The 14,994-nt window shown below is 48.3% G+C and overlaps 1 protein-coding gene across 2 annotated transcripts in view; it reads left to right on the forward strand.

Moving 5' to 3' along the window:
- Positions 1–14,994, forward strand: part of LOC106566196 (acid-sensing ion channel 1) — a 381,807-nt gene that overhangs the window by 303,415 nt on the left and 63,398 nt on the right. The gene's annotated exons all lie outside the window — the stretch shown is intronic.

Raw genomic sequence — 14,994 nt, forward strand, 5'->3', positions numbered from 1 at the left:
TCAACCCATCTACCCCAGCTGTACACGCTGCTCCATCAACCCATCTACCCCAGCTGTACAGGCTGCTCCATTAACCCATCTACCCCAGCTGTACAGGCTGCTCCATCAACCCATCAACCCATCTACCCCAGCTGTACAGGCTGCTCCATCAACCCATCTACCCCAGCTGTACAGGCTGCTCCATCAACCCATCTACCCCAGCTATACAGGCTGCTCCATCAACCCATCTACCCCAGCTATACAGGCTGCTCCATCAACCCATCTACCCCAGCTGTACAGGCTGCTCCATCAACCCATCTTCCCCAGCTGTACAGGCTGCTCCATCAACCCATCTACCCATCTACCCCAGCTGTACAGGCTGCTCCATCAACCCATCTACCCCAGCTGTACAGGCTGCCCCATCAACCCATCTACCCCAGCTGTACAGGCTGCCCCATCAACCCATCTACCCCAGCTGTACAGGCTGCTCCATCAACCCATCTACCCCAGCTATACAGGCTGCTCCATCAACCCATCTTCCCCAGCTGTACAGGCTGCTCCATCAACCCATCTACCCCAGCTGTACAGGCTGCTCCATCAACCCATCTTCCCCAGCTGTACAGGCTGCTCCATCAACCCATCTACCCCAGCTGTACAGGCTGCTCCATCAACCCATCTACCCCAGCTGTACAGGCTGCCTCATCAACCCATCTACCCCAGCTGTACAGGCTGCTCCATCAACCCATCTACCCCAGCTGTACAGGCTGCTCCATCAACCCATCTACCCCAGCTGTACAGGCTGCTCCATCAACCCATCTCCCCCAGCTATACAGACTGCCCCATCAACCCATCTACCCCAGCTGTACAGGCTGCTCCATCAACCCATCTACCCCAGCTGTACAGGCTGCTCCATCAACCCATCAACCCATCTACCCCAGCTGTACAGGCTGCTCCATCAACCCATCTACCCCAGCTGTACAGGCTGCTCCATCAACCCATCTACCCCCAGCTGTACAGGCTGCTCCATCAAACCATCTACCCCAGCTATACAGGCTGCTCCATCAACCCATCTACCCCAGCTATACAGGCTGCTCCATCAACCCATCTACCCCAGCTGTACAGGCTGCTCCATCAACCCATCTACCCATCTACCCCAGCTGTACAGGCTGCTCCATCAACCCATCTACCCATCTACCCCAGCTGTACAGGCTGCTCCATCAACCCATCTACCCCAGCTGTACAGGCTGCTCCATCAACCCATCTACCCCAGCTGTACAGGCTGCTCCATCAACCCATCTACCCCAGCTATACAGGCTGCTCCATCAACCCATCTACCCCAGCTGTACAGGCTGCCCCATCAACCCATCTACCCCAGCTGTACAGGCTGCTCCATCAACCCATCTACCCCAGCTGTACAGGCTGCTCCATCAACCCATCTACCCCAGCTGTACAGGCTGCTCCATCAACCCATCAACCCATCTACCCCAGCTGTACAGGCTGCTCCATCAACCCATCTACCCCAGCTGTACAGGCTGCTCCATCAACCCATCTACCCCCAGCTGTACAGGCTGCTCCATCAACCCATCTACCCCCAGCTATACAGGCTGCTCCATCAACCCATCTACCCCAGCTATACAGGCTGCTCCATCAACCCATCTACCCCAGCTGTACAGGCTGCTCCATCAACCCATCTACCCTTCTACCCCAGCTGTACAGGCTGCTCCATCAACCCATCTACCCATCTACCCCAGCTGTACAGGCTGCTCCATCAACCCATCTACCCCAGCTGTACAGGCTGCTCCATCAACCCATCTACCCCAGCTGTACAGGCTGCTCCATCAACCCATCTACCCCAGCTATACAGGCAGCTCCATCAACCCATCTACCCCAGCTGTACAGGCTGCCCCATCAACCCATCTACCCCAGCTGTACAGGCTGCTCCATCAACCCATCTACCCCAGCTGTACAGGCTGCTCCATCAACCCATCTACCCCAGCTATACAGGCAGCTCCATCAACCCATCTACCCCAGCTGTACAGGCTGCCCCATCAACCCATCTACCCCAGCTGTACAGGCTGCTCCATCAACCCATCTACCCCAGCTATACAGGCTGCTCCATCAACCCATCTACCCCATCTGTACAGGCTGCTCCATCAACCCATCTACCCCAGCTGTACAGGCTGCTCCATCAACCCATCTACCCCAGCTGTACAGGCAGCTCCATCAACCCATCTACCCCAGCTGTACAGGCTGCCCCATCAACCCATCTACCCCAGCTGTACAGGCTGCTCCATCAACCCATCTACCCCAGCTGTACAGGCTGCTCCATCAACCCATCTACCCCAGCTGTACAGGCTGCTCCATCAACCCATCTACCCCAGCTGTACAGGCTGCTCCATCAACCCATCTACCCCAGCTGAACAGGCTGCTCAATCAACCCATCTTCCCCAGCTGTACAGGCTGCTCCATCAACCCATCTACCCCCAGCTGTACAGGCTGCCCCCCCCCCCAACACCCATATCTCCTGAAACATCTCCACACTGTTTATAATTTTATACAACTGAAATTCCACCCAAGACACGCAGGGACCATCCCATTAAATAATAGTAAAGGGTCTGTTATCCCTCCACCTTTGACCCTGTTCCTCCTTGTTAGACAAATAGACGACTTCGCCTTAGCAAACAGAAAATTCAACAAAACACATTTGGCTTTTTCCTTACTCAAATACCTGTTCCCCATTTATAAACATCCCGACAGTAAACTCCACCCACAACCTCTCACACAGACATTCCAACAGAGACATTAATGGCCTTAACCTGGCGCACACAGAAAACAAGATGCACAGTTTCACTTCTGTCACAGAAAGGACACCGCTGTCCGACTCCCGGTTCAACCCGTACCAACCAGCTGTTAGTGGCCAGGGCTCCATGTAGAACCCTCCACTGGAGGTCCTCTGACCTCTGGTACTGGGGGTTTGTAGAGCCCCCTCCATCTAAAACCCACCATACTCTCCTCCCCACATACCCCCTGCCATTGATGTGCCTTCACTCCTGTTAGGCTCCTAATGTTCCTAACCTTAATGCAGAGGTTGTAGAGGGCTACAAATACAGAAAATACATTACAAATACAAAATACAGAGAAAAAGGGGGCGGAGGTTGGGCTGCCTTCTGAGAATTCGTGGGCGAGTGAGTAAACCTCCACTATCATCCGTTCTATTGGCCAACGTGCAATCACTGGAGAATAAAATGGATGATATACGATCAAGACTATCCTACCAACGGGACATTAAAAATTATAATATCTTATGTTTCACTGAGTCTTGGCTGAACGACTTCACGGATAATATAGAGCTGGCGGGATTTTCCATGCATCGGCAGGACAGAGAAGCTACGTCTGTTAAGACGAGGGGCGGGGTGTGTGTCTATTTGTCAATAACAGCTTGTGTGCGATGTCTAATATTAAAGAAGTCTTGATGAAATTGCTCACCTGAGGTAGAGTACCTTATGATAAGCTGTAGACCACACTATCTACCTAGAGAATTCTCATCTATATTATTCTTAGCCATCTATTTATCACCACAAACCAATGCTGGCACTAAGACCGCACTCAACAAGCTGTATAAGGCCATAAGCAAACAAGAAAATGCTCATTCAGAAGCAGCGCTCCTAGTGGCCGGGGACTTTAATGCAGGCAAACTTAAATCCATTTTACCAAAGATTTGGACTCATCAGACCAAAGGACAGATTTCCACCGGTCAAATATCCATTGCTCGTGTTTCTTGGCCCAAGCAAGTCTCTTCTTCATATTGATGTCCTTTAGTAGTGGTTTCTTTGCAGCAATTCGACCATGAAGGCCTGATTCACACAGTCTCCTCTGAACAGTTGATGTTGAGATGTGTCTGTTACTTGAACTCTGTGAAGCAGTTATTTGGGCTGCGATTTCTAATGCTGGTAACTCTAATGAACGTATCCTCTTCCTTTCCTGTGGCGGTCCTCATGAGAGCCAGTTTCATCATAGCGCTTGATGGTTTTTGCGACTGCACTTGAAGAAACGTTCAAAGTTCTTGAAATTTCCCGAATTGACTGACCTTCATGTCTTAAAGTAATGATGGACTGTCATTTCTCTTTACTTATTTGAGCTGTTCTTGCCATAATATGGACTTGGTCTTTTACCAAATAGGGGTATCTTCTGTATACCCCCCTACCTTGTTACGACACAACTGAATGGCTCAAACGCATTAAGAAGGATAAGAAATTCCACAAATTAACTTTTAACAAGGCACACCTGTTAATTGAAATGCATTCCAGGTGACTACCTCTTGAAGCTGGTTGAGAGAATGCCAAGAGTGTGCAAAGCTGTCATCAAGGAAAAGGGTGGCTTCTTTGAAGAATCTCAAATATAAAATATATTTTGATTTGTTTAACACTTTTCTGGTTACTACATGATTCCATATGTGTTATTTCATAGTTTTGATATCTTCATTATTATTATTATTCAACAAGTTAGAAAATTGTCACAATAAAGAAAGAGTAGGTGTGTCCAAACTTTTGACTGATACTGTCAGTCAGCAGTAATCTCGGATAAATGGCACTAGAACATTCTGCAGCACCCAGCCTCACCCTACTAGACTCAGAAATCAAATGTCTACTGTTTGCAGATGATCTGGTGCTTCTGTCCCCAACCAAGGAAGGCTTACAACAGCACCTAGATGTTCTGCACAGATTCTGTCAGACTTGGACCCTGACAGTGAATCTCAGTAAAACAAAAATAATGGTGTTCCAAAGAATTTCCAGTAGCCAGACAACAAATACAAATTCTATCTAGACACCGTTGCCCTAGAGCACACAAAGAATTACACATACCTCGGCCTAAACATCAACACCACAGGTAACTTCCACAAGGCTGTGAACAATCTAAGAGACAAGGCAAGAAGGGCCTTCTATGCTATCAAAAGGAACAGAAAACTCAACTAACATGCCCTCAATGGTTCTGAGGTCTGGGGTCCACTCACCAACCAAGAATTCACAAAATGGGACAAACACCCAATTGAGAGACTGCATGCAGAATTCTGCAAAAATATAATTTGTGTACAATGCAAAACCACAAACAATGCATGCAGAGCAGAATTAGGACCATAACCACTAGCTATCAAAATCCAGAAAAGAGCTGTTAATTTCTACAACCACCTAAAAGGAAACGATTCCCACACATTCCACCACAAAGTCCTTACCTACAAAGAGATGAACCTAGAGAAGAGTCCCCTCAGCCAGCTTTCTCATCATTTGTTTGGGTCTAAATGTGTTTATATCCTTGGGCTCTGTGGGGTATTTTTGTGTTTGTGAACAGAGCCCCAGGATAGAAACACATTTAGACTCAACCAAATTATGAGAAGGCAAAAAGATAACTATTTGACACATTGGAAATAATAAAAAATTAAAAAAACAGAGCGAATTGGAATGCTACCTGACCCGAAACCGAGCTTACACCGTGGCAGAATACCTGACCACTGTGACTGACCCTAAATTAGGAACATCCATGACTATGTACAGACTCAGTGAGCATAGACTTGCTATTGAGAAAGGCCACCATAGGCAGACCTGGTTCTCAAGAGAAGATAGGCTATGTGCACACTGCCCACAAAATGAGGTGGAAACTGAGCTGCACTTCCTAACCTCCTGACGAATGTATGACCGCAATAGAGACGCATATTTCCCATAGACCCACAAATAATTTGAACACAAATCAAACATTGATAAGCTCCTGTCATGACGTTGGCCTGTGGGGGGGAGGTTTATGACTCCCATAAATACCTTTCCCCTTTTCTCTCTCTCTTTACTTAATAGAGTTGACTCTTGGAAAGCCTTTGTTAACATAGAGTCTGGTAACATCAAAAGGTGGGAAACGGAATCATATTTTGGTAATCCAACCAGTTGAAAATATGCGTTGGTACTTAAAACCTCTTACATCTAGATGTGCCGCTAGCGGAACGCCTCGCCAATATCCAATGATAGGGTGTGGCGCGAATTACAAACACTTCAGAAATCCAAAAACTTCAATTTTTCAAACATATGACTATTTTACACCATTTTAAAGACTCTCCTTTATCTAACCACATTGTCCGATTTCAAAAAGGCTTTACAACGAAAGCAAAACATTAGATTATGTCAGGAGAGTACCCAGCCAGAAATAATCACACACATTTTGCAATATTCTGAGTAGATAGCCCGGCCATCATGGCTAGCTATTTTGACACCCACCAAGTTTGGCACTCACCAAACTCAGATTTACTATAAGAAAAATTGGATTACCTTTGCTGTTCTTCGTCAGAATGCACTCCCAGGACTTCTACTTCAACACCCAATGTTGTTTTGGTTCCAAATAATCCATAGTTATATCCAAATAGCTGCGTTTTGTTCTTGCGTTCAAGACACTATCTGAAGGGTGACGCGCCAGCGCGTATCGTGACAACAAATTTCAAAATATTCCATTACCGTACTTCGAAGCATGTCAAACACTGTTTAAAATCAATTTTTATGCGATTTTTCTCGTAAAATAGCGATAATATTCCGACCGGGAGACCTTGTTTTCGTTCAAACACTGAAAATAGAAAATGGAGTCTTCACATGCACGCGTGCGTCCGTGTCATTGTTCTCAGAACGACCACTTTCCAAAACCCCTACGGTTTTTCGCCCAGGGACTGCAGAGTCATCATTCCCCGTTCTGGCGCCTTCTGAGAGCCTATGGGAGCCTTACAGCAGAGATCCTCTATTTTCGATAAAGAGGCTATAGAAGGACAAGAAATGTTCAGACAGGGCACTTCCTGTATGGAATCTTCTCATGTTTTGGCCTGCGATATGAGTTCTGTTATACTCACAGACACCATTCAAACAGTTTTAGAAATTTTAGGGTGTTTTCTATCCAAATCAAACAATTATATGCATATTCTAGTTTCTGGGCAGGAGTAATAACCAGATTAAATCGGGTACGTTTTTTATCCGGCCGTGAAAATACTGCCCCCTATCCTAAACAGGTTAATGAATATCATGTCAGATCAGTTGTTGTCTGAGACATTACTACTAATGATAGTATGACATAAACTGTATCTTGGAAAATCTACACATTATAGCTATCAGATTCACATGGAATTGTTGTGCAATTTAAATGTTTAAATATGAAACTATTTGTGAAATGATGAAATGTAATTTTAGCTTCTTAATGAGAGAACGGTTTGTCATAGAGTAAACTCTGCTCACTCAGAGGCCCCGCCCAAGTGAACAGACATTGGTTGAAAACTATGAAACACGCCCTTCTCTTCACAACGATATAAGCCCGTTGACGAAAATCCAACTTTCTGTTCCAAGGACATGAGGACTTGCGGTCCCCACGTTGAAAGGACAAAGATCACCTACAGAACTAAGCCAACCTCAGCGTGAGCTCTGGTTGAACGACAAGAACCTAATGAAATTAGCATCGAATTTCAACGTGAAGATGACGATCAACACGCCGAAAGGATGAATTTCGACTATACCAGCCAGAATATAGCATGAGCTTAAAGTATGGCAACTTGGCATGAACTTTGAACTCTTATTCACTAAAGAAGTGATACCTCCTAGCGGATTGAGTTGAGTTAGCCGCAGCAACTGTTAACGTGGGCTAGGAGAGGACGGACAAAGGATCCATTCTACCACGCTCCAGTTCACCACTAGACATTCTTCAGAGGACATGAGATCCATGCTGGACAACCCGGCCTTCTATCTACGACCAACCTACCGAAGCGCAGCTCAGAGTAAATATTTATTGCATTTTCCTTTTCCAAATGGACTGTTATTTAGAATGCATAAGATTCTGTATTTACGATAGCATAGCTTTCCCCTTTTGTTCTTCATTCAGGCCCAACCCCCTCTCTTTGTGTAACAAGCCGTCATACAGGTTCCGTCCACCAGGGACGTTTTTCATGTATGACCCATCCTGTGTATGTGTAATTCTGTGTGATTGTTTAGGTATTTAGTAAATAAATAATTAAACCAAATTTTGTATTGCTGATTCAACTTGTTAGCCACGGTTCGTGAAGATAACCAAGAATTTTCAACTTTCAGATGAGACTGAAATAAGGTGACGATTAAATATTGACTGCTATTGAGGTAAAAGATTACCAGGTCTTTAAGAGTTTATTCGGAAGATAACAGCTCTATAAAAAAATATTCGTGGTGCCCCGACTTTCTAGTTAATTACATTTACATGATTAGCTCAATCAGGTAATATTAATTACAGAGAAATTATTTCATAAAATAGCATGTCATATCACTTAATCCGGCATAGCCAAAGACACGACACTCTCATATCTGTTAGGCGAAATACCTCAGTGTGCAGTCACAGCAACAAGATTTGTGGCCCGTTGCCATGAGAAAAGGACAACCAGTGGAACACAAACAACATTGTAAACAAATCCTATATTTATATGTTTATTTATTTGACCTTTCATACTTCAAGTATTTGCACATTGTTACAATGCTGTACATAGACACTAATACAACATTTAAAATGTCTATATTCTTTTAAAACTTTTGTGAGTGTAATTTTTACTAATGTTTCCCTTGTTTATTTCCCTTTTGTTTATTGTTTATTCCATTTGCTTTGGCAATGTAAACATATGTTTCCTATGCCAATAAATCCCTTTGAATTGAGAGAGAGAGGAGAGAGAGGAGAGAGGAGAGAGAAGAGAGAGAGAGAGAGAGGGAGGGAGAGAGAGAGAGAGAGACAGAGATACACTGGTAATGAGAGAGAGAGAGAGAGAGACTGGTAATGAGAAAGAGAGAGTGAGTGGTAATGTGAGAGAGAGAGAGAGAGAGAGAGAGAGACTGGTAATGAGAGAGAGAGAGACTGGTAATGAAAGAGAGAGAGAGAGAGAGAGAGAGAGAGAGAATGAGAGACTGGTAATGAGAGAGACAGAGAGAGACTGGTAATGAGAGAGACAGAGAGAGACTGGTAATGAGAGAGAGAGAGAGAGAGAGAGGGAGAGAGACTGGTAATGAGAGAGAGAGAGACTGGTAATGAGAGAGAGAGAGGGAGAGAGACTGGTAATGAGAAAGAGAGAGTGAGTGGTAATGTGAGAGAGAGAGAGAGAGAGAGAGAGAGAGAGAGAGAGACTGGTAATGAGAGAGAGAGAGACTGGTAATGAAAGAGAGAGAGAGAGAGAGAGAGAATGAGAGACTGGTAATGAGAGAGACAGAGAGAGACTGGTAATGAGAGAGAGAGAGAGAGAGAGAGAGACTGGTAATGAGAGAGACAGAGAGAGACTGGTAATGAGAGAGAGAGAGAGAGGGAGAGAGACTGGTAATGAGAGAGAGAGAGAGAGAGAGAGAGAGACTGGTAATGAGAGAGAGAGAGACTGGTAATGAGAGAGAGAGAGGGAGAGAGACTGGTAATGAGAGAGAGAGAGAGAGAAGAGAGAGAGAGAGGAGAGAGAGAGAGACTGGTAATGAGAGAGAGAGAGAGAGAGAGAGAGAGAGAGAGAGAGAGACTGGTAATAGAGAGAGAGAGAGAGAGAGAGAGAGAGAGAGAGACTGGTAATGAGAGAGAGAGAGCGAGAGAGAGAGAGAGACTGGTAATGAGAGAGAGAGAGAGACTGGTAATGAGAGAGAGAGAGAGAGAGAGAGAGAGAGAGAGAGAGAGAGAGAGAGAGAGAGAGAGAGAGAGAGACAGACAAGGGACTGGCAGTGAGGAAGAGATAGGTATGAGGGACCTCTTCATTCCATTCCCCCATTCCAGAATGTATTTTAAATGTTTAGATCATTCTAAAACAGTACTCATCCCATCATTTTTATAGCCACCATGGCACGTATGCATACTAGAAATATTGTTCTATTCTGTTTGACATACTAAATGGCACCGGTTAGTGTGTGTGTGTGTGTGTGTGTGTGTGCAAAGCCCCTCCCAGGTGGTACATGGTCTCAGATGGTACATGGCCACTATTACAGCCTCCCATCTGCTGATGATAAATATATGGCTTCCTCGTCGTGGAACAGACTCCACAAGATGTCAAAAGCGCTCCACAGGGATGCTGGCCCATGTTGACTCCAATGATTCCCACAGTTGTGCCAAGTTGACTGGATGTCCTTTGGGTTGATTCACACGGGACACTTTAATGAAGCGTGAAATACCCAGCAGCGTTGCAGTTATTGACTGACACACCCCGTTCAAAGGCATTTGCCTTGCCCATTCACCCTCTAAATGACACACATACACAATCCATGTCTCAATTGTCTCAAGGCTTAAAAGTCCTTCTTTATCCTGTCTCCTCCTCTTCATCTACACCGATTTGAAGTGGATTTAACAAGTGATATCAATAAGTGATCATAGCTTTTACCTGGATTCACCTGGTCAGCCTATGTCATGGAAAGACAAGGTGTTCCTAATGGTTTGTCCACTAAGTGTATAGTGCACTAACTTAGGGCTCTGTTCAAGAGTAGGCCTACTGCACTATGTCAGTAGGGTGCCATTTGGGAAGCAGGCTAGAAGAGGCCAGTGTCCGGGCGACCAGAGGAAACCAGGCTAGAAGAGGACAGTGTCCGTGCGACCAGAGTAAACCAGGCTAGAAGAGGACAGTGTCTGTGCGACCAGAGGAAACCAGGCTAGAAGAGGACAGTGTCCGGGCGACCAGAGTAAACCAGGCTAGAAGAGGACAGTGTCTGTGCGACCAGAGTAAACCAGGCTAGAAGAGGACAGTGTCCGGGCAGCCAGAGGAAACCAGGCTAGAAGAGGACAGTGTCCGGGCGGCCAGAGGAAACCAGGCTAGAAGAGGACAGTGTCTGGGCGGCCAGAGTAAACCAGGCTAGAAGAGGACAGTGTCCGGGCGACCAGAGGAAACCAGGCTAGAAGAGGACAGTGTCCGGGCGGTCAGAGGAAACCAGGCTAGAAGAGCACAGTGTCCGGGCGACCAGAGTAAACCAGGCTAGAAGAGGACAGTGTCTGTGCGACCAGAGGAAACCAGGCTAGAAGAGGACAGTGTCCGGGCAGCCAGAGGAAACCAGGCTAGAAGAGGACAGTGTCCGGGCGGCCAGAGGAAACCAGGCTAGAAGAGGACAGTGTCTGGGCGGCCAGAGGAAACCAGGCTAGAAGAGGACAGTGTCCGGGCGGCCAGAGGAAACCAGGCTAGAAGAGCACAGTGTCTGGGCGACCAGAGGAAACCAGGCTAGAAGAGCACAGTGTCTGGGCGACCAGAGGAAACCAGGCTAGAAGAGGACAGTGTCCGGGCGACCAGAGGAAACCAGGCTAGAAGAGGACAGTGTCTGTGCGACCAGAGGAAACCAGGCTAGAAGAGGACAGTGTCCGGGCGGCCAGAGGAAACCAGGCTAGAAGAGCACAGTGTCCGGGCGATCAGAGGAAACCAGGCTAGAAGAGGACAGTGTCCGGGCGGCCAGAGGAAACCAGGCTAGAAGAGCACAGTGTCCGGGCGGCCAGAGGAAACCAGGCTAGAAGAGGACAGTGTCCGGGCGGCCAGAGGAAACCAGGCTAGAAGAGGACAGTGTCCGGGCGGCCAGAGGAAACCAGGCTAGAAGAGGACAGTGTCCGGGCGGCCAGAGGAAACCAGGCTAGAAGAGCACAGTGTCCGGGCGGCCAGAGGAAACCAGGCTAGAAGAGGACAGTGTCCGGGCGGGGATGGGTAGGGGATGGATAAGGGATGGATAAGGGATGGATAGGGGATGGATAGGGGATGGATAGGGGATGGATAGGGGATGGTTAGGGGATGGGTAGGGGATGGATAGGGGATGGATAGGGGATGGTTAGGGATGGATAGGGGATGGATAGGGATGGGTAGGGGATGGACAGGGGAGGGCTTGGGGATGGATAGGGATGGATAGGGATGGGTAGGGGATGGATAGGGGATGGATAGGGGATGGTTAGGGATGGATAGGGATGGATAGGGGATGGGTAGGGGATGGACAGGGGATGGATAGGGATGGTTAGGGGATGGATAGGGGATGGTTAGGGATGGATAGGGGATGGGTAGGGGATGGACAGGGGAGGGCTTGGGGATGGATAGGGGATGGATAGGGGATGGGTAGGGGATGGATAGGGGATGGTTAGGGGATGGATAGGGGATGGACAGGGGAGGGCTTGGGGATGGTTAGGGGATGGATAGGGGATGGGTAGGGGATGGATAGGGGATGGGTAGGGATGGGGATAGGGGATGGACTGGGGCTGGATAGGGGATGGATAGGGGATGCGGATAGGGGATGGGTAGGGGATGGATAGGGGATGGATAGGGGATGGATAGGGGATGAGGATAAGGGATGGGTAGGGGATGGGTAGGGGATGGATAGGGAATGGATAGGGGATGGGGATAAGGGATGGGTAGGGGATGGATAGGGGATGGCTATAAGGGATGGGTAGGGGATGGATAGGGGATGGATAAGGGATGGGGATATGGAATGGGTAGGGGATGGATAGGGGATGGGGATAAAGGATGGGTAGGGGATGGATAGGGATAGATAGGGGATGGATAGGGGATGGGGATAAGGGATGGGTAGGGGATGGATAGGGGATGAATAGGGGATGGATAGGGGATGGATGGGGATAAGGGATGGGTAGGGGATGGATAGGGGATGGATAGGGGATAGATAGGGGATGGGGATAAGGGATGGGTAGGGGATGGATAGGGGATGAATAGGGGATGGGGATAAGGGATGGGTAGGGGATGGATAGGGGATAGGAATAGGGGATGGATAGGGGATGGGGATAAGGGATGGGTAGGGGATGGATAGGGGATGGATAGGGGATGGATAGGGGATGGATGGGGATAAGGGATGGGTAGGGGATGGATAGGGGATGGATCGGGGATGGATAGGGATGGGGCTAGGAGATGGATAGGGGATAGGTAGGGGATAGGTAGGGGATAGGTAGGGGATAGATAGGGGATAGATGGGGGACGTTAGGGGATGAATGGGGATAGGTAGGGGATGGATAGGGGATAGGTAGGGGATAGATAGGGGATAGGTAGGGGATAGGTAGGGGATAGGTAGGGGATAGATGGGGGACGTTAGGGGATGAATGGGGATAAGGGATGGATAGGGGATGGATCGGGGATAGGTAGGAGATGGATAGGGGATAGGTAGGGATAGGTAGGGGATAGGTAGGGGATGGATGGGGATAAGGGATGGGGCTAGGAGATGGATAGGGGATGGGGCTAGGAGATGGATAGGGGATAGGTAGGGGATGGATAGGGGATAGGTAGGGGATAGATGGGGGATGGATAGGGGATAGGTAGGGGATGGATAGGGGATAGGTAGGGGATAGGTAGGGGATAGATGGGGGATGGATAGGGGATAGGTAGGTGATAGGTAGGGGATAGATGGGGGGATGGATAGGGGATAGGTAGGGGATAGGTAGGGGATGGGGCTAGGAGATGGATAGGGGATAGGTAGGGGATAGGTAGGAGATGGATAGGGGATGGGTAGGGGATGGATAGGGGATAGGTAGGGGATGGATAGGGGATAGATGGGGGATAGGTAGGGGATAGATGGGGGATAGGTAGGGGATGGATAGGGGATGGATAGGGGATAGGTAGGGGATAGGTAGGAGATGGATAGGGGATGGGGTAGGGGATGGATAGGGGATAGGTAGGGGATGGATAGGGGATAGATGGGGGATGGATAGGGGATAGGTAGGGGATAGGTAGGGGATGGGGCCAGGAGATGGATAGGGATAGGTAGGGGATAGGTAGGAGATGGATAGGGGATGGGTAGGGGATGGATAGGGGATAGGTGGGGATAGGTAGGGGATAGATGGGGGATGGATAGGGATAGGTAGGGGATAGGTAGGGGATGGATAGGGGATAGGTAGGGGATGGATAGGGATAGGTAGGGGATGGATAGGGGATGGATGGGGATAAGGGATGGGTAGGGGATGGATAGGAGATGGATTGGAGATGGATAGGGGATGGGTAGGGATAGGTAGGGGATGGATAGGGGATGGATAGGGATAGGTAGGGATAGGTAGGGGATGGATAGGGGATGGATAGGGATAGGTAGGGGATAGATGGGGGACGTTAGGGGATGGATGGGGATAAGGGATGGATAGGGGATGGATAGGGGATAGGTAGGGGATAGGTAGGGGATAGATGGGGGATGGATGGGGATAAGGGATGGGTAGGGGATGGATAGGGGATGGGGCTAGGAGATGGATAGGGATAGGTAGGGGATAGGTAGGGGATAGGTAGGGGATGGGGCTAGGAGATGGATAGGGGATAGGTAGGGGATAGATGGGGGACGTTAGGGGATGGATAGGAGATGGATAGGAGATGGATAGGGGATAGGTAGGGGATAGGTAGGGGATGGGTAGGGGATAGATGGGGGATAGGTAGGGGATAGGTAGGGATAGGTAGGGGATAGGTAGGGGATAGATGGGGGATGGGTAGGGGATAGGTAGGGGACAGATGGGGGGATGGGTAGGGGATGGGGCTAGGAGATGGATAGGGGATAGGTAGGGGATAGCTAGGGGATGGGTAGGGGATAGGTAGGGGATAGGTAGGGATAGGTTTGGTGGATGGGTAGGGGATGGGTAGGGGATAGATGGGGGATGGATAGGGGATAGGTAGGGGATGGATAGGGGATAGATAGGGGATAGATAGGGGATAGGTGGGGGATGGGTAGGGGATAGATGGGGATAAGGGATGGATAGGGGATGGATAGGGGATGGGGCTAGGAGATGGATAGGGGATAGGTAGGGGATAGATGGGGGACGTTAGGGGATGAATGGGGATAGGTAGGGAATGGATAGGGGATAGATAGGGGATGAATGGGGATAAGGGCAGGCTAGTACACAGGAGGAATATCAACAATAGAGTATACATCATTTTGAGATCAATCTCTTCTTCTGATTCCTTACTGTAATCAGATTTTCAGGTTATTTAATTTCATGGTTTTTTTTCTCAGTCCAGTTGAATGAAATCATACTGATTAATACACTGACCCATGCTGTTTCTGACATCTGTTTTTGGAATGCAAGTTTCTTATC

Source organism: Salmo salar, chromosome ssa12 (genome assembly GCF_905237065.1).
Source record: "Salmo salar chromosome ssa12, Ssal_v3.1, whole genome shotgun sequence".
In the NCBI taxonomy this organism is placed as follows: domain Eukaryota; kingdom Metazoa; phylum Chordata; class Actinopteri; order Salmoniformes; family Salmonidae; genus Salmo; species Salmo salar.